Source organism: Drosophila rhopaloa, unplaced genomic scaffold (genome assembly GCF_018152115.1).
Source record: "Drosophila rhopaloa isolate 14029-0021.01 unplaced genomic scaffold, ASM1815211v1 contig_152, whole genome shotgun sequence".
In the NCBI taxonomy this organism is placed as follows: domain Eukaryota; kingdom Metazoa; phylum Arthropoda; class Insecta; order Diptera; family Drosophilidae; genus Drosophila; species Drosophila rhopaloa.
Window position 1 is genome coordinate 975,729 of NW_025335031.1, and position 23,495 is coordinate 999,223.

Below are 23,495 nucleotides of genomic sequence, written 5' to 3' on the forward strand. Positions count from 1 at the left end.
CATCTGACCACTATTTCCCAGGGTTTTGATTAAAAAACCGAAAAATCGAATTGATTTTCTTTTGATTTTGGTTTTGTCATAATGGGGTGGGGGTCATGTTTTTTTCGAAAAAATTTTTCAAATTATTTTTTTTTGTAAATGCCACTTTGTTGGAAATTTGGTAACGAATTCAACCAGGTATGCCATTCCAACATCTGACCACTATTTCCCAGGGTTTTGATTAAAAACCTGAAAAATCGAGGTGATTTTCTTTGGATTTGAGCCTTGTCATAAGGGTGGGGGTCATGTTTTTTTTATCGAAAAAATTTTTCAAATGATTTTTTTTTCTGTAAATGACACTTTGTTGGAAATTTTGTAGCGAATTCAACGAGGTATGCCATTCCAACATTCGACCACTATTTCCCTGGGTTTTGATTAAAAAACCGAAAAATCGAGCTGATATTATCCGGATTTGGGCCTTGTCATAATGGGGTGGGGGACATGTTTTTTTTTCAAAAAAATTGTTGAAACAATTTTTTCTGTAAGTGACACTTTGTTGGAAATTTTGTAACGAATTCAACTAGATATGCCATTCCAACATCTGACCACTATTTCCCAGGGTTTTGATTAAAAACTTGAAAAATCGAGGTGATTTTCTTCGGACTTGAGCCTTGTCATAAGGGTGGGTCATGGTTTTTTTTGGAAAAAAACTTTTCAAATGATTTTTTTTTCTGTAAATGACACTTTGGTGGAAATTTTGTAACGAATTCAACTAGGTATGGCATTCCAACATCTGACCACTATTTCCCAGGGTTTTGATTAAAAACCTGAAAAATCGATGCGATTTTCTTTGGATTTTGGCGTTGTCGTAAGGGTGGGGTTCATCATTTTTTTTCGAAAAAAATTTTTCAAATGATATTTTTTTCTGGAAATGCCACTTTGTTGGAAATTTGGTAACGAATTCAACGAGGTATACCATTCCAACATTCGACCACAATTTCCCAGGGGTTTGATTAAAAAACCGAAAAATCGAGTTGATTTTCTTTGGATTTTGGTTTTGTCATAAGAGTGGAAGTCATGTTTTTTTTCGAAAAAATTTTTCAACTGATTTTTTTTTCTGTAAATGACACTTTGTTGGAAATTTTGTAACGAATTCAACTAGGTATGCCATTCCAACATCTGACCACTATTTCCCAGGGTTTTGATTAAAAACCTGAAAAATCGAGGTGAATTTCTTTGGATTTGAGCCTTGTCATAAGGGTGGCTGTCTTGGTTTTTTTTGGAAAAAATTTTTCAAAAGATTTTTTTTCTGTAAATGACACTTTGTTCGAAATTTTGTAACGAATTCAACTAGGTATGCCATTCCAACATCCGACCACTATTTCCCAGGGTTTTGATTAAAAACCTGAAAAATCGAGGTGATTTTCTTTGGATTTGAGCCTTGTTATAAGGGTGGGGGTCAAGGTTTTTTCGAGAAAAAATTTTTCAAATGATTTTTTTTTTTTTGTAAATGACACTTTGTTGGAAATTTTGTAATGAATTCAACGAGGTATGCCATTCCAACATTCGACCACTATTTCCCTGGGTTTTGATTAAAAACCGAAAAATCGAGCTGATATTATCCGGATCTGGGCCTTGTCATAATGGGGTGGGGGACATGTTTTTTTATCGAAAAAATTGTTGAAACAATTTTTTCTGTAAGTGACACTTTGTTGGAAATTTTATAACGAATTCAACCAGGTATGCCATTCCAACATCCGACCACTATTTCCCAGGGTTTTGATTAAAAACATGAAAAATCGAGGTGATTTTCTTTGGATTTTGGCGTTGTCGTAAGGGTCGGGTTCATAATTTTTTTTCGAAAAAATTTTTCAAATGATATTTTTTTCTGGAAATGCCACTTTGTTGGAAATTTGGCAACAAATTCAACGCGGAATGACATTCAAACATTCGACCACAATTTCCCAGGGGTTCGATTAAAAACCCGAAAAATCGAGTTGATTTTCTTTGGATTTTGGTTTTGTTATAAGGGTGGGGGTCATGTTTTTTTCGAAAAAATGTTTCAACTTATTTTTTTTTTTGTAAATGACACTTTGTTGAAAATTTTGTAACGAATTCAACTAGGTATGCCATTCCAACATCTGACCACTATTTCCCAGGGTTTTGATTAAAAACCTGAAAAATCGTGGTGATTTTCTTCGGATCTGGGCCTTGTCATAATGGTGTGGGAGACATGATTTCTTGTCGAAAAAATTTTTCAAATGATTTTTGTTTTCTGTAAGTGACACTTTGTTGGAAATTTTATAACGAATTCAACTAGGTATGCCATTCCAACATCCGACCACTATTTCCCAGGGTTTTGATTAAAAACTTGAAAAATCGAGGTGATTTTCTTTGGATTTTGGCGTTGTCGTAAGGGTGGGGTTCATCATTTTTTTTCGAAAAAATTTTTCAAATGATATTTTTTTGTGGAAATGCCACTTTGTTGGAAATTTGGTAACGAATTCAACGAGGTATGACATTCAAACATTCGACCACAATTTCCCAGGGGTTCGATTAAAAAACCGAAAAATCGAATTTATTTTCTTTTGATTTTGGTTTTGTCATAAGGGTGGGGGTCATGTTTTTTTTCGAAAAAATTTTTCAACTGATTTTTTTTTTGTAAATGACACTTTGTTGGAAATTTTGTAACGAATTCAACTAGGTATGCCATTCCAACATCTGACCACTATTTCCCAGGGTTTTGATTAAAAACCTGAAAAATCGAGGTGATTTTCTTTGGATTTGAGCCTTGTCATAAGGGTGGGGGTCATGTTTTTTTTCGAAAAAATTTTTCAAATGATTTTTTTTTCTGTAAATGACACTTTGTTGGAAATTTTGTAACGAATTCAACGAGGTATGCCATTCCAACATTCGACCACTATTTCCCTGGGTTTTGATTAAAAAACCGAAAAATCGAGCTGATATTATCCGGATTGGGGCCTTGTCATAATGGGGTGGGGGACATGTTTTTTTTTCAAAAAAATTGTTGAAACAATTTTTTCTGTAAGTGACACTTTGTTGGAAATTTTGTAACGAATTCAACTAGATATGCCATTCCAACATCTGACCACTATTTCCCAGGGTTTTGATTAAAAACTTGAAAAATCGAGGTGATTTTCTTCGGACTTGAGCCTTGTCATAAGGGTGGGTCATGGTTTTTTTTTGAAAAAAATTTTTCAAATGATTTTTTTTCTGTAAATGACACTTTGTTGGAAATTTTGTAACGAATTCAACTAGGTATGCCATTCCAACATCTGACCACTATTTCCCAGGGTTTTGATTAAAAACCTGAAAAATCGAGGTGATTTTCTTTGGATTTTGGCCTTGTCATAAGGGATGGGGTTCATCATTTTTTTTCGAAAAAATTTTTCAAATGATTTTTTTTTCTGTAAATGACACTTTGTTGGAAATTTTGTAACGAATTCAACGAGGTATGCCATTCCAACATTCGACCACTATTTCCCAGGGTTTTGATTAAAAAACCGAAAAATCGAGTTGATTTTCTTTGGATTTTGGTTTTGTCATAAGAGTGGAAGTCATGTTTTTTTTCGAAAAAATTTTTCAACTGATTTTTTTTTCTGTAAATGACACTTTGTTGGAAATTTTGTAACGAATGCAACTAGGTATGCCATTCCAACATCTGACCACTATTTCCCGGGGTTTTGATTAACAACCTGAAAAATCGAGGTGAATTTCTTTGGATTTGAGCCTTGTCATAAGGGTGGGTGTCTTGGTTTTTTTTGGAAAAAATTTTTCAAAAGATATTTTTTCTGTAAATGACACTTTGTTCGAAATTTTGTAACGAATTCAACTAGGTATGCCATTCCAACATCCGACCACTATTTCCCAGGGTTTTGATTAAAAACCTGAAAAATCGAGGTGATTTTCTTTGGATTTGAGCCTTGTTATAAGGGTGGGGGTCAAGGTTTTTTCGAGAAAAAATTTTTCAAATGATTTTTTTTTTGTAAATGACACTTTGTTGGAAATTTTGTAATGAATTCAACGAGGTATGCCATTCCAACATTCGACCACTATTTCCCTGGGTTTTGATTAAAAACCGAAAAATCGAGCTGATATTATCCGGATTTGGGCCTTGTCATAATGGGGTGGGGCACATTTTTTTTATCGAAAAAATTGTTGAAACAATTTTTTTTCTGTAAATGACACTTTGTTGGAAATTTTATAACGAATTCAACTAGGTATGCCATTCCAACATCCGACCACTATTTCCCAGGGTTTTGATTAAAAACCTGAAAAATCGAGGTGATTTTCTTTGGATTTTGGCCTTGTCATAAGGGTGGGGTTCATGTTTTTTTTCGAAAAATTTTTCAAATGATTTTTTTTTCTGGAAATGCCACTTTGTTGGAAATTTTGTAACAAATTCAACGAGGAATGCCATTCAAACATTCGACCACTATTTCCCAGGGTTTTGATTAAAAACCCGAAAAATCGAGTTGATTTTCTTTGGATTTTGGCTTTGTTATAAGGGTGGGGGTCATGTTTTTTTCGAAAAAATTTTTCAAATGATTTTTTTTTTGTAAATGACACTTTGTTGAAAATTTTGTAACGAATTCAACTAGGTATGCCATTCCAACATCTGACCACTATTTCCCAGGGTTTTGATTAAAAACCTGAAAAATCGTGGTGATTTTCTTCGGATCTGGGCCTTGTCATAATGGGGTGGGGGTCATGTTTTTTTATCGAAAAAATTTTTCAAATGATTTTTTTTTTGTAAATGACACTTTGTTGAAAATTTTGTAAGGAATTCAACTAGGTATGCCATTCCAATATCAAACCACTATTTTCCAGGGTTTTGATTAAAAACCTGAAAAATCGTGGTGATTTTCTTTGGATTTGAGCCTTGTCATAAAGGTAGGGGTCATGGTTATTTTTGGAAAAAATTTTTCAAATGATATTTTTTTCTGTAAATGCCACTTTGTTGGAAATTTTGTAACGAATTCAACGAGGTATGCCATTCCAACATTCGACCACTATTTCCCAGGGTTTTGATTAAAAAACCGAAAAATCGAGATGTTTTTCTTCGGATATTGGCTTTGTCATAAGGGTGGGGGTCATGGTTTTTTTTGGAAAAAATTTTTCAAATGATTTTTTTTTTCTGTAAATGACACTTTGTTGGAAATTTTGTAACGAATTCAACTAGATATGCCATTCCAACATCTGACCACTATTTCCCAGGGTTTTGATTAAAAACCTGAAAAATCGAGGTGATTTTCTTCGGATTTGAGCCTTGTCATAAGGGTGAGGGCAATGTTTTTTTCGAAAAAATTTTTCAAATGATTTTTTTTCTGTAAATGACACTTTGTTGGAAATTTTGTAACGAATTCAACGAGGTATGCCATTCCAACATTCGACCACTATTTCCCTGGGTTTTTGATTAAAAAACCGAAAAATCGAGCTGATATTATCCGGATTTGGGCCTTGTCATAATAAGTTGGGGGACATGTTTTTTTTTCGAAAAAATTTGTGAAACAATTTTTTCTGTAAGTGACACTTTGTTGGAAATTTTGTAACGAATTAAACTAGGTATGCCATTCCAACATCTGACCACTATTTCCCAGGGTCTTGATTAAAAACATGAAAAATCGAAGTGATATTATCCGGATTTGGGCCTTGTCATAATAGGGTGGGGGTCATGTTTTTTTTCGAAAAAATTTTTGAAATAATTTTTTTTTCTGTAAATGACACTTTGTTTGAAATTTTGTAACGAATGCAACTAGGTATGCCATTCCAACATCTGACCACTATTTCCCGGGGTTTTGATTAACAACCTGAAAAATCGAGGTGAATTTCTTTGGATTTGAGCCTTGTCATAAGGGTGGGTGTCTTGGTTTTTTTTGGAAAAAATTTTTCAAAAGATATTTTTTCTGTAAATGACACTTTGTTCGAAATTTTGTAACGAATTCAACTAGGTATGCCATTCCAACATTCGACCACTATTTCCCAGGGTTTGGATTAAAAACCTGAAAAATCGAGGTGATTTTCTTCGGAAATGGGCCTTGACATAATGGGGTGGGGGTCATGTTTTTTTTATCGAAAAAATTTTTTAAATGATCTTTTTTTCTGTAAATGACACTTTGTTGGAAATTTTGTAACGAATTCAAAAACGTATGCCATTCCAACATTCGACCACTATTTCCCAGGGTTTTGATTAAAAAACCGAAACATCGAGGGGATTTTCTTTGGATTTGAGCCTTGTCATAAGGGTGGGGGTCAAGGTTTTTTCGAGAAAAAATTTTTCAAATGATTTTTGTTTTCTGTAAATGACACTTTGTTGGAAATTTTGTAACGAATTCAACGAGGTATGCCATTCCAACATTCGACCACTATTTCCCTGGGTTTTGATTAAAAAACCGAAAAATCGAGCTGATATTATCCGGATTTGGGCCTTGTCATAATAGGGTGGGGGACATGTTTTTTTCGAAAAAATTTTTGAAATAATTTTTTCTGTAAGTGACACTTTGTTGAAAATTTTGTACCGAATTAAACTAGGTATGCCATTCCAACATCCGACCACTATTTCCCAGGGTCTTGATTAAAAACATGAAAAATCGAAGTGATATTATCCGGATTTGGGCCTTGTCATAATAGGGTGGGGGACATGTTTTTTTCGAAAAAATTTTTGAAATAATTTTTTCTGTAAGTGACACTTTGTTGAAAATTTTGTACCGAATTAAACTAGGTATGCCATTCCAACATCTGACCACTATTTCCCAGGGTTTTGATTAAAAACATGAAAAATGAGGTGATTTTCTTTGGATCACTATCGATGTGTATTTATTCGGATTTGTCATAAGGGTGTAAGTGACACTTTGTTGGAAATTTTGTAAGGAATTCAACTAGATATGCCATTCCAACATCTGACCACTATTTCCCAGGGTTTTGATTAAAAACATGAAAAATGAGGTGATTTTCTTTGGATCACTATCGATGTGTATTTATTCGGATTTGTCATAAGTGTGGGGGTCATAAATTTTTTTCGAAACAATTTTTCAAATGATATTTTTTCTGGAAATGCCATTTTGGATTTTTGAGCCTTGTCATAAAGGTGGTGGTCATGTTTTTTTTTTGAAAAAATTTTTTCAAATGATTTTTTTTCTGTAAATGACACTTTGTTGGAAATTTTGCAACGAATTCAACTAGATATGCCTTTCCAACATCCGACCACTATTTCCCAGGGTTTTGATTAAAAACCTGAAAAATCGTGGAGATTTTCTTGGGATTTGAGCCTTGTCATAAAGGTGGGGGTCATGGTTTTTTTTCGAAAAAATTTTTCAAAAGATATTTTTTCTGTAAATGACACTTTGTTCAAAATTTTGTAACGAATTCAACTAGGTATGCCATTCCAACATTCGACCACTATTTCCCAGGGTTTTGATTAAAAACCTGAAAAATCGAGGTGATTTTCTTCGGATTTGAGCCTTGTCATAAGGGTGGGGGTCAAGGTTTTTTCGAGAAAAAATTTTTCAAATGATTTTTTTTTTTTTGTAAATGACACTTTGTTGGAAATTTTGTAATAAATTCAACGAGGTATGCCATTCCAACATTCGACCACTATTTCCCTGGGTTTTGATTAAAAACCGAAAAATCGAGCTGATATTATCCGGATCTTAGCCTAGTCATAATGGGGTGGGGGACATGTTTTTTTATCGAAAAAATTGTTGAAACAATTTTTTCTGTAAGTGACACTTTGTTGGAAATTTTATAACGAATTCAACCAGGTATGCCATTCCAACATCCGACCACTATTTCCCAGGGTTTTGATTAAAAACATGAAAAATCGAGGTGATTTTCTTTGGATTTTGGCGTTGTCGTAAGGGTCGGATTCATAATTTTTTTTCGAAAAAATTTTTCAAATGATATTTTTTTCTGGAAATGCCACTTTGTTGGAAATTTGGTAACAAATTCAACGCGGTATGACATTCAAACATTCGACCACAATTTCCCAGGGGTTCGATTAAAAAACCGAAAAATCGAGTTGATTTTCTTTGGATTTTGGTTTTGTCATTAGGGTGGGGTCATTTTTTTTCGAAAAAATGTTTCAACTTATTTTTTTTTTGTAAATGACACTTTGTTGAAAATTTTGTAACGAATTCAACTAGGTATGCCATTCCAACATCTGACCACTATTTCCCAGGGTTTTGATTAAAAACCTGAAAAATCGTGGTGATTTTCTTCGGATCTGGGCCTTGTCATAATGGGGTGGGGGTCATGTTTTTTTTATCGAAAAAATTTTTCAAATGATTTTTTTTTTTTGTAAATGACACTTTGTTGAAAATTTTGTAAGGAATTCAACTAGGTATGCCATTCCAATATCTAACCACTATTTTCCAGGGTTTTGATGAAAAACCTGAAAAATCGTGGTGATTTTCTTTGGATTTGAGCCTTGTCATAAAGGTAGGGGTCATGGTTATTTTTGGAAAAAATTTTTCAAATGATATTTTTTTTCTGGAAATGCCATTTTGTTGAAAATTTGGTAACGAATTCAACGAGGTATGCCATTCCAACATTCGACCACTATTTCCCAGGGTTTTGATTAAAAAACCGAAAAATCGAGATGTTTTTCTTCGGATATTGGCTTTGTCATAAGGGTGGGGGTCATGTTTTTTTTCGAAAAAATTTTTCAAATGTATTTTTTTTCTGTAAATGACACTTTGTTGGAAATTTTGTAACGAATTCAACTAGATATGCCATTCCAACATCTGACCCTTCCTTTTTTAAAAACATGAAAAATGAGGTGATTTTCTTTGGATCACTATCGATGGGGTATTTATTCGGAATTTGTCATAAGGGAGTAAGTGACACTTTGTTGGAAATTTTGTAAGGAATTCAACTAGATATGCCATTCCAACATCTGACCACTATTTCCCAGGGTTTTGATTAAAAACATGAAAAATGAGGTGATTTTCTTTGGATCACTATCGATGTGTATTTATTCGGATTTGTCATAAGGGTGGGGGTCATAAATTTTTTTCGAAACAATTTTTCAAATGATATTTTTTTCTGGAAATGCCATTTTGGATTTGAGCCTTGTCATAAAGGTGGTGGTCATGGTTTTTTTTGAAAAAAATTTTTCAAATGATTTTTTTTCTGTAAATGACACTTTGTTGGAAATTTTGCAACGAATTCAACTAGATATGCCTTTCCAACATCCGACCACTATTTCCCAGGGTTTTGATTAAAAACCTGAAAAATCGAGGTGATTTTCTTTGGATTTACGCCTTGTCATAAGGGTGGGGGTCAAGGTTTTTTCGAGAAAAAATTTTTCAAATGATTTTTGTTTTCTGTAAATGACACTTTGTTGGAAATTTTGTAACGAATTCAACGAGGTATGCCATTCCAACATTCGACCACTATTTCCCTGGGTTTTGATTAAAAACCGAAAAATCGAGCTGATATTATCCGGATCTTAGCCTAGTCATAATGGGGTGGGGGACATGTTTTTTTATCGAAAAAATTGTTGAAACAATTTTTTCTGTAAGTGACACTTTGTTGAAAATTTTATAACGAATTCAACCAGGTATGCCATTCCAACATCCGACCACTATTTCCCAGGGTTTTGATTAAAAACATGAAAAATCGAGGTGATTTTCTTTGGATTTTGGCGTTGTCGTAAGGGTCGAATTCATAATTTTTTTTCGAAAAAATTTTTCAAATGATATTTTTTCTGGAAATGCCACTTTGTTGGAAATTTGGTAACAAATTCAACGCGGTATGACATTCAAACATTCGACCACAATTTCCCAGGGGTTCGATTAAAAAACCGAAAAATCGAGTTGATTTTCTTTGGATTTTGGTTTTGTCATTAGGGTGGGGGTCATGTTTTTTTTCGAAAAAATGTTTCAACTTATTTTTTTTTGTAAATGACACTTTGTTGAAAATTTTGTAACGAATTCAACTAGGTATGCCATTCCAACATCTGACCACTATTTCCCAGGGTTTTGATTAAAAACCTGAAAAATCGTGGTGATTTTCTTCGGATCTGGGCCTTGTCATAATGGGGTGGGGGTCATGTTTTTTTTATCGAAAAAATTTTTCAAATGATTTTTTTTTTGTAAATGACACTTTGTTGAAAATTTTGTAAGGAATTCAACTAGGTATGCCATTCCAATATCTAACCACTATTTTCCAGGGTTTTGATGAAAAACCTGAAAAATCGTGGTGATTTTCTTTGGATTTGAGCCTTGTCATAAAGGTAGGGGTCATGGTTATTTTTGGAAAAAATTTTTCAAATGATATTTTTTTCTGGAAATGCCATTTTGTTGAAAATTTGGTAACGAATTCAACGAGGTATGCCATTCCAACATTCGACCACTATTTCCCAGGGTTTTGATTAAAAAACCGAAAAATCGAGATGTTTTTCTTCGGATATTGGCTTTGTCATAAGGGTGGGGGTCATGTTTTTTTTCGAAAAAATTTTTCAAATGTTTTTTTTTTCTGTAAATGACACTTTGTTGGAAATTTTGTAACGAATTCAACTAGATATGCCATTCCAACATCTGACCAAAACATGAAAAATGAGGTGATTTTCTTTGGATCACTATCGATGTGTATTTATTCGGATTTGTCATAAGGGTGTAAGTGACACTTTGTTGGAAATTTTGTAAGGAATTCAACTAGATATGCCATTCCAACATCTGACCACTATTTCCCAGGGTTTTGATTAAAAACATGAAAAATGAGGTGATTTTCTTTGGATCACTATCGATGTGTATTTATTCGGATTTGTCATAAGGGTGGGGGTCATAAATTTTTTTCGAAACAATTTTTCAAATGATATTTTTTTCTGGAAATGCCATTTTGGATTTGAGCCTTGTCATAAAGGTGGTGGTCATGGTTTTTTTTGAAAAAAATTTTTCAAATGATTTTTTTTTCTGTAAATGACACTTTGTTGGAAATTTTGCAACGAATTCAACTAGATATGCCTTTCCAACATCCGACCACTATTTCCCAGGGTTTTGATTAAAAACCTGAAAAATCGAGGTGATTTTCTTTGGATTTGAGCCTTGTCATAAGGGTGGGGGTCAAGGTTTTTTTCGAGAAAAAATTTTTCAAATGATTTTTGTTTTCTGTAAATGACACTTTGTTGGAAATTTTGTAACGAATTCAACGAGGTATGCCATTCCAACATTCGACCACTATTACCCTGGGTTTTGATTAAAAAACCGAAAAATCGAGCTGATATTATCCGGATCTGGGCCTTGTCATAATGGGGTGGGGGACATGTTTTTTTATCGAAAAAATTGTTGAAACAATTTTTCCTGTAAGTGACACTTTGTTGGAAATTTTGTAAGGAATTCAACTAGATATGCCATTCCAACATCTGACCACTATTTCCCAGGGTTTTGATTAAAAACATGAAAAATCGAGGTGATTTTCTTTGGATCACTATCGATGTGTATTTATTCGGATTTGTCATAAGGGTAGGGGTCATAAATTTTTATCGAAAAATTTTTTCAAATGATTTTTTTTTCTGGAAATGCCATTTTGGATTTGAGCCTTGTCATAAAGGTGGGGGTCATGGTTTTTTTTGGAAAAAATTTTTCAAATGATTTTTTTTTCTGTAAATGACACTTTGTTGGAAATTTTGTAACGAATTCAACTAGATATGCCATTCCAACATCCGACCACTATTTCCCAGGGTTTTGATTAAAAACCTGAAAAATCGAGGTGATTTTCTTTGGATTTGAGCCTTGTTATAAGGGTGGGGGTCAAGGTTTTTTCGAGAAAAAATTTTTCAAATGATTTTTGTTTTCTGTAAATGACACTTTGTTGGAAATTTTGTAATTAATTCAACGAGGTATGCCATTCCAACATTCGACCACTATTTCCCTGGGTTTTGATTAAAAACCGAAAAATCGAGCTGATATTATCCGGATCTGGGCCTAGTCATAATGGGGTGGGGGACATGTTTTTTTATCGAAAAAATTGTTGAAACAATTTTTTCTGTAAGTGACACTTTGTTGGAAATTTTATAACGAATTCAACCAGGTATGCCATTCCAACATCCGACCACTATTTCCCAGGGTTTTGATTAAAAACATGAAAAATCGAGGTGATTTTCTTTGGATTTTGGCGTTGTCATAAGGGTCGAATTCATAATTTTTTTTCGAAAAAATTTTTCAAATGATATTTTTTTCTGGAAATGCCACTTTGTTGGAAATTTGGTAACGAATTCAACGCGGTATGACATTCAAACATTCGACCACAATTTCCCAGGGGTTCGATTAAAAAACCGAAAAATCGAGTTGATTTTCTTTGGATTTTGGTTTTGTCATAAGGGTGGGGGTCATGTTTTTTTTCGAAAAAATGTTTCAACTTATTTTTTTTTTGTAAATGACACTTTGTTGAAAATTTTGTAACGAATTCAACTAGGTATGCCATTCCAACATCTGACCACTATTTCCCAGGGTTTTGATTAAAAACCTGAAAAATCGTGGTGATTTTCTTCGGATCTGGGCCTTGTCATAATGGGGTGGGGGTCATGTTTTTTTTATCGAAAAAATTTTTCAAATGATTTTTTTTTTTGTAAATGACACTTTGTTGAAAATTTTGTAAGGAATTCAACTAGGTATGCCATTCCAATATCTAACCACTATTTCCCATGGTTTTGATTAAAAACATGAAAAATCGTGGTGATTTTCTTTGGATTTGAGCCTTGTCATAAAGGTAGGGGTCATGGTTTTTTTTGGAAAAAATTTTTCAAATGATTTTTTTTTCTGGAAATGCCATTTTGTTGAAAATTTGGTAACGAATTCAACGAGGTATGCCATTCCAACATTCGACCACTATTTCCCAGGGTTTTGATTAAAAAACCGAAAAATCGAGATGTTTTTCTTCGGATATTGGCTTTGTCATAAGGGTGGGGGTCATGTTTTTTTTCGAAAAAATTTTTCAAATGATTTTTTTTTCTGTAAATGACACTTTGTTGGAAATTTTGTAACGAATTCAACTAGATATGCCATTCCAACATCCGACCACTATTTCCCAGGGTTTTGATTAAAAACCTGAAAAATCGAGGTGATTTTCTTTGGATTTGAGCCTTGTCATAAGGGTGGGGGTCAAGGTTTTTTCGAGAAAAAATTTTTCAAATGATTTTTGTTTTCTGTAAATGACACTTTGTTGGAAATTTTGTAACGAATTCAACGAGGTATGCCATTCCAACATTCGACCACTATTACCCTGGGTTTTGATTAAAAAACCGAAAAATCGAGCTGATATTATCCGGATCTGGGCCTTGTCATAATGGGGTGGGGGACATGTTTTTTTTTCGAAAAAATTTTTAAAACAATTTTTTCTGTAAGTGACACTTTGTTGGAAATTTTGTAACGAATTCAACTAGGTATGCCATTCCAACATCTGACCACTATTTCCCAGGGTTTTGATTAAAAACATGAAAAATCGAGGTGATTTTCCGGTTTGGGTGTCACTATACGGTGGGTATTTTTTTCGAAAATTTGTCAAATGGTTTTTTTTCATGCATTGTTGGAATTTTTTATCGAATTAAATTTGCCATTTCAAAATTGAAATTTGGTTTTGATTAAAAACTGAAAAATGCCATTTTTTTGGATTTGAGCCTTGTCATAAAGGGTGGGGGTCATGGTTTTTTTTGGAAAAAATTTTTCAAATGATTTTTTTTTCTGTAAATGACACTTTGTTGGAAATTTTGTAACGAATTCAACTAGATATGCCATTCCAACATCCGACCACTATTTCCCAGGGTTTTGATTAAAAACCTGAAAAATCGAGGTGATTTTCTTTGGATTTGAGCCTTGTCATAAGGGTGGGGGTCAAGTTTTTTTTCGAGAAAAAATTTTTCAAATGATTTTTTTTTCTGTAAATGACACTTTGTTGGAAATTTTGTAATTAATTCAACGAGGTATGCCATTCCAACATTCGACCACTATTTCCCAGGGTTTTGATTAAAAAACCGAAAAATCGAGTGATTTTTTCGGATTTGGGCCTTGTCATAAGGGTGGGGTTCATGGTTTTTTTTTCGAAAAAATTTTTTAAATGATTTTTTTTTCTGTAAATGACACTTTGTTGGAAATTTTGTAACGAATTCAACTAGATATGCCATTCCAACATCTGACCACTATTTCCCAGGGTTTTGATTAAAAACCTGAAAAATCGAGGTGATTTTCTTTGGATTTGAGCCTTGTCATAAGGGTGGGGTCTTGGTTTTTTTTGGAAAAAATTTTTCAAATGATTTTTTTTTCTGTAAATGACACTTTGTTGGAAATTTTGTAACGAATTCAACTAGGTATGCCATTCCAACATCTGACCACTATTTCCCAGGGTTTTGATTAAAAACCTGAAAAATCGAGGTGATTTTCTTCGGATTTGGGCCTTGTCATAATGGGGTGGGAGACATGTTTTTTTTTCGGAAAAATTTTTCAAATGATTTTTCTTTCTGTAAATGACACTTTGTTGGAAATTTTGTAACGAATTCAACTAGGTATGCCATTCCAACATTCGACCACTATTTCCCAGGGTTTTGATTAAAAAACCGAAAAATCGAGCTGATATTATCCGGATTTGGGCCTTGTCATAATGGGGTGGGGGACATGTTTTTTTTTCGAAAAAATTTTTGAAACAATTTTTTCTGTAAGTGACACTTTGTTGGAAATTTTGTAACGAATTCAACTAGATATGCCATTCCAACATCTGACCACTATTTCCCAGGGTTTTGATTAAAAACATGAAAAATCGAGGTGATTTTCTTTGGATCACTATCGATGTGTATTTATTCGGATTTGTCATAAGGGTAGGGGTCATAAATTTTTATCGAAAAATTTTTAAATTCAAATGATTTTTTTCTGCAAATGCCATTTTGGATTAAAGCCTTGTCAAAAAGGTGGGGTCATTTTTTTTTTGGAAAAAATTTTTCAAATGATTTTTTTTTCTGTAAATGACACTTTGTTGGAAATTTTGTAACGAATTCAACTAGATATGCCATTCCAACATCCGACCACTATTTCCCAGGGTTTTGATTAAAAACCTGAAAAATCGAGGTGATTTTCTTTGGATTTGAGCCTTGTTATAAGGGTGGGGGTCAAGGTTTTTTTTGAGAAAAAATTTTTCAAATGATTTTTGTTTTCTGTAAATGACACTTTGTTGGAAATTTTGTAACGAATTCAACGAGGTATGCCATTCCAACATTCGACCACTATTTCCCTGGGTTTTGATTAAAAAACCGAAAAATCGAGTGTTTCTGATTTGAGCCTTGTCATAAGGGTGGGGGTCATGTTTTTTTTCGAAAAAAATTTTTTAAATGATTTTTTTTTTCTGTAAATGACACTTTGTTGGAAATTTTGTAACGAATTCAACTAGATATGCCATTCCAACATCTGACCACTATTTCCCAGGGTTTTGATTAAAAACCTGAAAAATCGAGGTGATTTTCTTCGGACTTGAGCCTTGTCATAAGGGTGGGGTCTTGGTTTTTTTTGGAAAAAATTTTTCAAATGATTTTTTTTTCTGTAAATGACACTTTGGTGGAAATTTTGTAACGAATTCAACTAGATATGCCATTCCAACATCTGACCACTATTTCCCAGGGTTTTGATTAAAAACCTGAAAAATCGATGTGATTTTCTTCGGATCTGGGCCTTGTCATAATGGGGTGGGAGACATGATTTCTTGTCGAAAAAATTTTTCAAATGATTTTCGTTTTCTGTAAATGACACTTTGTTGGAAATTTTTTAACGAATTCAACGAGGTATGCCATTCCAACATTCGACCACTATTTCCCTGGGTTTTGATTAAAAAACCGAAAAATCGAGGTGCTGTTATTATCCGGATTTGGGCCTTGTCATAATAGGGTGGGGGACATGGTTTTTTTCGGAAAAAATTTTTCAAATGATTTTTTTCTGTAAATGACACTTTGTTGGAAATTTTGTAACGAATTAAACTAGGTATGCCATTCCAACATCCGACCACTATTTCCCAGGGTTTTGATTAAAAACATGAAAAATCGAGGTGATATTATCCGGATTTGGGTCTTGTCATAATACGGTGGGGGACATGTTTTTTTCGAAAAAAATTTTTCAAATGATTTTTTTTTCGTAAATGACTCTTTGTTGGAAATTTTGTAACGAATTCAACTAGGTATGCCATTCCAACATCTGACCACTATTTCCCAGGGTCTTGATTAAAACATGAAAAATCGAGGTGATTTTCTTTGGATTTGAGCCTTGTCATAAGGGTGGGAGTCAAGGTTTTTTCGAAAAAATGTTTCAAATGATTTTTTTTTCTGTAAATGACACTTTGTTGGAAATTTTGTAACGAATTCAACTAGGTATGCCATTCCAACATTCGACCACTATTTCCCAGGGTTTTGATTAAAAACCTGAAAAATCGAGGTGATTTTCTTCGGACTTGGGCCTTGTCATAAGGGGTGGGGGTCATGTTTTTTTTATCGAAAAAATTTTTTAAATGATTTTTTTTCTGTAAATGACACTTTGTTGGAAATTTTGTAACGAATTCAAAAAGGTATGCCATTCCAACATCTGACCACTATTTCCCAGGGTCTTGATTAAAACATGAAAAATCGAGGTGATTTTCTTTGGATTTGAGCCTTGTCATAAGGGTGGGGGTCAAGGTTTTTTCGAGAAAAAATGTTTCAAATGATTTTTGTTTTCTGTAAATGACACTTTGTTGGAAATTTTGTAACGAATTCAACGAGGTATGCCATTCCAACATTCGACCACTATTTCCCTGGGTTTTGATTAAAAAACCGAAAAATCGAGCTGATATTATCCGGATTTGGGCCTTGTCATAATAGGGTGGGGGACATGTTTTTTTTCGAAAAAATTTTTGAAATAATTTTTTCTGTAAGTGACACTTTGTTGAAAATTTTGTACCGAATTAAACTAGGTATGCCATTCCAACATCCGACCACTATTTCCCAGGGTCTTGATTAAAAACATGAAAAATCGAAGTGATATTATCCGGATTTGGGCCTTGTCATAATAGGGTGGGGGTCATGTTTTTTTCGAAAAAATTTTTGAAATAATTTTTTTTCTGTAAGTGACACTTTGTTGGAAATTTTGTAACGAATTAAACTAGGTATGCCATTCCAACATCCGACCACTATTTCCCAGGGTTTTGATTAAAAACATGAAAAATCGAGGTGATTTTCTTTGGATCACTATCGATGTGTATTTATTCGGATTTGTCATAAGGGTGTAAGTGACACTTTGTTGGAAATTTTGTAAGGAATTCAACTAGATATGCCATTCCAACATCTGACCACTATTTCCCAGGGTTTTGATTAAAAACATGAAAAATGAGGTGATTTTCTTTGGATCACTATCGATGTGTATTTATTCGGATTTGTCATAAGGGTGGGGGTCATAAATTTTTTCGAAACAATTTTTCAAATGATATTTTTTTCTGGAAATGCCATTTTGGATTTGAGCCTTGTCATAAAGGTGGTGGTCATGGTTTTTTTTGAAAAAAATTTTTCAAATGATTTTTTTTTCTGTAAATGACACTTTGTTGGAAATTTTGCAACGAATTCAACTAGATATGCCTTTCCAACATCCGACCACTATTTCCCAGGGTTTTGATTAAAAACCTGAAAAATCGAGGTGATTTTCTTTGGATTTGAGCCTTGTCATAAGGGTGGGGGTCAAGGTTTTTTCGAGAAAAAATTTTTCAAATGATTTTTGTTTTCTGTAAATGACACTTTGTTGGAAATTTTGTAACGAATTCAACGAGGTATGCCATTCCAACATTCGACCACTATTTCCCTGGGTTTTGATTAAAAAACCGAAAAATCGAGCTGTCATAAGGGTGGGGTTCATGTTTTTTTTTCGAAAAAATTTTTTAAAATTTTTTTTTTTTCTGTAAATGACACTTTGTTGGAAATTTTGTAACGAATTCAACTAGATATGCCATTCCAACATCTGACCACTATTTCCCAGGCTTTTGATTAAAAACCTGAAAAATCGAGATGATTTTCTTCGGATTTGAGCCTTGTCATAAGGGTAAGGGTAATGTTTTTTTCGAAAAAATTTTTAAAATGATTTTTTTTTCTGTAAATGACACTTTGTTGGAAATTTTTTAACGAATTCAACTAAAAAAACATGAAAAATCGTGGAGATTTTCTTGGGATTTGAGCCTTGTCATAAAGGTGGGGGTCATGGTTTTTTTTCGAAAAAATTTTTCAAAAGATATTTTTTCTGTAAATGACACTTTGTTGGAAATTTTATAACGAATTCAACTAGGTATGCCATTCCAACATCCGACCACTATTTCCCAGGGTTTTGATTAAAAACATGAAAAATCGAGGTGATTTTCTTTGGATTTTGGCCTTGTCATAAGGGTGGGGGTCATGATTTTTTTCGAAAAAATTTTTCAAATGATTTTTTTTTTTGTAAATGACACTTTGTTGGAAATTTTGTAACAAATTCAACGAGGTATGCCATTCAAACATTCGACCACTATTTCCCAGGGTTTTGATTAAAAACCGAAAAATCGAGTTGATTTTCTTTGGATTTTGGCCTTGTCATAATAGGGTGGGGGTCATGTTTTTTTTCGAAAAAATTTTTCAAATGATTTTTTTTTTGTAAATGACACTTTGTTGGAAATTTTGTAACGAATTCAACTAGGTATGCCATTCCAACATCTGACCACTATTTCCCAGGGTTTTGATTAAAAACCTGAAAAATCGAGGTGATTTTCTTTGGATTTGGGCCTTGTCATAAGGGTGGGGGTCATGTTTTTTTTTTCGAAAAAATTTTTCAAATGATTTTTTTTTTTGTAAATGACACTTTGTTGAAAATTTTGTAACGAATTCAACTAGGTATGCCATTCCAACATCTGACCACTATTTCCCAGGGTTTTGATTAAAAACCTGAAAAATCGTGGTGATTTTCTTTGGATTTGAGCCTTGTCATAAAGGTGGGGGTCATGGTTTTTTTTGGAAAAAATTTTTCAAATGATTTTTTTTTCTGTAAATGACACTTTGTTGAAAATTTTGTAACGAATTCAACTAGGTATGCCATTCCAACATTCGACCACTATTTCCCAGGGTTTTGATTAAAAACCTGAAAAATCGAGGTGATTTTCTTCGGATTTGAGCTTTGTCATAAGGGTGGGGGTCATGGTTTTTTTTCGAAAAAATTTTTCAAATGTATTTTTTTTCTGTAAATGACACTTTGTTGGAAATTTTGTAACGAATTCAACTAGATATGCCATTCCAACATCTGACCACTATTTCCCAGGGTTTTGATTAAAAACCTGAAAAATCGAGGTGATTTTCTTTGGATTTGAGCCTTGTCATAAGGGTGGGGGTCATGTTTTTTTTCGAAAAAATTTTTCAAATGGTTTTTTTCTGTAAATGACACTTTGTTGGAAATTTTGTAACGAATTCAACTAGATATGCCTTTCCAACATCCGACCACTATTTCCCAGGGTTTTGATTAAAAACCTGAAAAATCGAGGTGATTTTCTTTGGATTTGAGCCTTGTCATAAGGGTGGGGGTCAAGGTTTTTTCGAGAAAAAATTTTTCAAATGATTTTTGTTTTCTGTAAATGACACTTTGTTGGAAATTTTGTAACGAATTCAACGAGGTATGCCATTCCAACATTCGACCACTATTACCCTGGGTTTTGATTAAAAAACCGAAAAATCGAGCTGATATTATCCGGATCTGGGCCTTGTCATAATGGGGTGGGGGACATGTTTTTTTATCGAAAAAATTGTTGAAACAATTTTTCCTGTAAGTGACACTTTGTTGGAAATTTTGTAAGGAATTCAACTAGATATGCCATTCCAACATCTGACCACTATTTCCCAGGGTTTTGATTAAAAACATGAAAAATCGAGGTGATTTTCTTTGGATCACTATCGATGTGTATTTATTCGGATTTGTCATAAGGGTAGGGGTCATAAATTTTTATCCAAAAAATTTTTCAAATGATTTTTTTCTGGAAATGCCATTTTGTATTTGAGCCTTGTCATAAAGGTGGGGGTCATGGTTTTTTTTGGAAAAAATTTTTCAAATGATTTTTTTTTCTGTAAATGACACTTTGTTGGAAATTTTGTAACGAATTCAACTAGATATGCCATTCCAACATCCGACCACTATTTCCCAGGGTTTTGATTAAAAACCTGAAAAATCGAGGTGATTTTCTTTGGATTTGAGCCTTGTTATAAGGGTGGGGGTCAAGGTTTTTTCGAGAAAAAATTTTTCAAATGATTTTTGTTTTCTGTAAATGACACTTTGTTGGAAATTTTGTAATTAATTCAACGAGGTATGCCATTCCAACATTCGACCACTATTTCCCTGGGTTTTGATTAAAAAACCGAAAAAACGAGCTGTCATAAGGGTGGGGTTCATGTTTTTTTTTCGAAAAAATTTTTTAAATGTTTTTTTTTTTCTGTAAATGACACTTTGTTGGAAATTTTGTAACGAATTCAACTAGATATGCCATTCCAACATCTGACCACTATTTCCCAGGCTTTTGATTAAAAACCTGAAAAATCGAGATGATTTTCTTCGGATTTGAGCTTTGTCATAAGGGTAAGGGTAATGTTTTTTTCGAAAAAATTTTTCAAATGATTTTTTATTCGTAAATGACACGTTGTTGGAAATTTTGTAACGAATTCAACTAGGTATGCCATTCCAACATTCGACCACTATTTCCCAGGGTTTTGATTAAAAACCTGAAAAATCGAGATGATTTTCTTCGGATTTGAGCCTTGTCATAAGGGTGAGGGTCATGTTTTTTTTCGAAAAAATTTTTCAAATGATTTTTTTTTCTGTAAATGACACTTTGTTGGAAATTTTGTAACGAATTCAACTAGGTATGCCATTCCAACATCTGACCACTATTTCCCAGGGTTTTGATTAAAAACCTGAAAAATCGAGGTGATTTTCTTCGGATTTGAGCCTTGTCATAAGGGTGAGGGTAATGTTTTTTTCGAAAAAATTTTTCAAATGATTTTTTTTTCTGTAAATGACACTTTGTTGGAAATTTTGTAACGAATTCAACTAGGTATGCCATTCCAACATCTGACCACTATTTCCCAGGGTTTTGATTAAAAACCTGAAAAATCGAGGTGATATTATCGGATTTGGGCCTTGTCATAATGGGGTGAGGGACTTTTTTTTCGAAAAAATTTTTCAAATGATTTTTTTTCTGTAAATGACACTTTGTTGGAAATTTTGTAACGAATTCAACTAGATATGCCATTCCAACATCTGACCACTATTTCCCAGGGTTTTGATTAAAAACCTGAAAAATCGAGGTGATTTTCTTCGGATTTGAGCCTTGTCATAAGGGTGAGGGTCATGTTTTTTTTCGAAAAAATTTTTCAAATGATTTTTTTTTCTGTAAATGACACTTTGTTGGAAATTTTGTAACGAATTCAACTAGGTATGCCATTCCAACATCTGACCACTATTTCCCAGGGTTTTGATTAAAAACATGAAAAATCGAGGTGATTTTATCCGGATTTGGGCCTTGTCATAATAGGGTGGGGTCATGTTTTTTTTTGGAAAAAAATTTTTCAATGATTTTTTTTCTGTAAATGACACTTTGTTGGAAATTTTGTAACGAATTCAACTAGGTATGCCATTCCAACATTCGACCACTATTTCCCAGGGTTTTGATTAAAAACCTGAAAAATCGAGGTGATTTTCTTCGGATTTTGGCTTTGTCATAAGGGTGGGGGTCATGGTTTTTTTTCGAAAAAATTTTTCAAATGATTTTTTTTTCTGTAAATGACACTTTGTTGGAAATTTTGTAACGAATTCAAAAAGGTATGCCATTCCAACATTCGACCACTATTTCCCAGGGTTTTGATTAAAAACCTGAAAAATCGAGGTGATTTTCTTTGGATTTGAGCCTTGTCATAAGGGGTGGGGGTCATGTTTTTTTTCGGAAAAAATTTTTCAAATGATTTTTTTTTAAATTTTTGTTTTCTGGAAATTTTGTAACGAATTCAACGAGGTATGCCATTCCAACATCTGACCACTATTTCCCAGGGTTTTGATTAAAAACATGAAAAATCGAGGTGATTTTTTTGGTACTTGGGTGTTTTATTCGGATTTGTCATAAGGGTGGGGTCAAATTTTTTCAACATTTTTCAAATGATATTTTTTTTTCTGAAATGCCATTTTGGATTTGAGCCTTGTCATAAGGGTGGGGGTCAAGGTTTTTTTTGAGAAAAAATTTTCAAATGATTTTTGTTTTCTGTAAATGACACTTTGTTGGAAATTTTGTAACGAATTCAACGAGGTATGCCATTCCAACATTCGACCACTATTTCCCTGGGTTTTGATTAAAAAACCGAAAAATCGAGCTGATATTATCCGGATCTGGGCCTTGTCATAATGGGGTGGGGGACATGTTTTTTTATCGAAAAAATTGTTGAAACAATTTTTTCTGTAAGTGACACTTTGTTGGAAATTTTGTAAGGAATTCAACTAGATATGCCATTCCAACATCTGACCACTATTTCCCAGGGTTTTGATTAAAAACATGAAAAATGAGGTGATTTTCTTTGGATCACTATCGATGTGTATTTATTCGGATTTGTCATAAGGGTGGGGGTCATAAATTTTTTTCGAAACAATTTTTCAAATGATATTTTTTTCTGGAAATGCCATTTTGGATTTGAGCCTTGTCATAAAGGTGGGGGTCATGGTTTTTTTTGGAAAAAATTTTTCAAATGATTTTTTTTTCTGTAAATGACACTTTGTTGGAAATTTTGCAACGAATTCAACTAGATATGCCATTCCAACATCCGACCACTATTTCCCAGGGTTTTGATTAAAAACCTGAAAAATCGAGGTGATTTTCTTTGGATTTGAGCCTTGTCATAAGGGTGGGGGTCAAGGTTTTTTCGAGAAAAAATTTTTCAAATGATTTTTCTTTTCTGTAAATGACACTTTGTTGGAAATTTTGTAACGAATTCAACGAGGTATGCCATTCCAACATTCGACCACTATTTCCCTGGGTTTTGATTAAAAAACCGAAAAATCGAGCTGATATTATCCGGATATGGGCCTTGACATAATGGGGTGGGGGACATGTTTTTTTATTGAAAAAATTGTTGAAACAGTTTTTTCTGTTAGTGAAACTTTGTTGAAAATTTTGTAACGAATTCAACTAGGTATGCCATTCCAACATCCGACCAATATTTCCCAGGGTTTTGATTAAAAACATGAAAAATCGAGGTGATTTTCTTTGGATCACTATCGATGTGTATTTATTCGGATTTGTCATAAGGGTAGGGGTCATAAATTTTTATCGAAAAAATTTTTCAAATGATATTTTTTTCTGGAAATGCCATTTTGGATTTGAGCCTTGTCATAAAGGTGGGGGTCATGGTTTTTTTTGGAAAAAATTTTCAAATGATTTTTTTTTCTGTAAATGACACTTTGTTGGAAATTTTGCAACGAATTCAACTAGATATGCCATTCCAACATCCGACCACT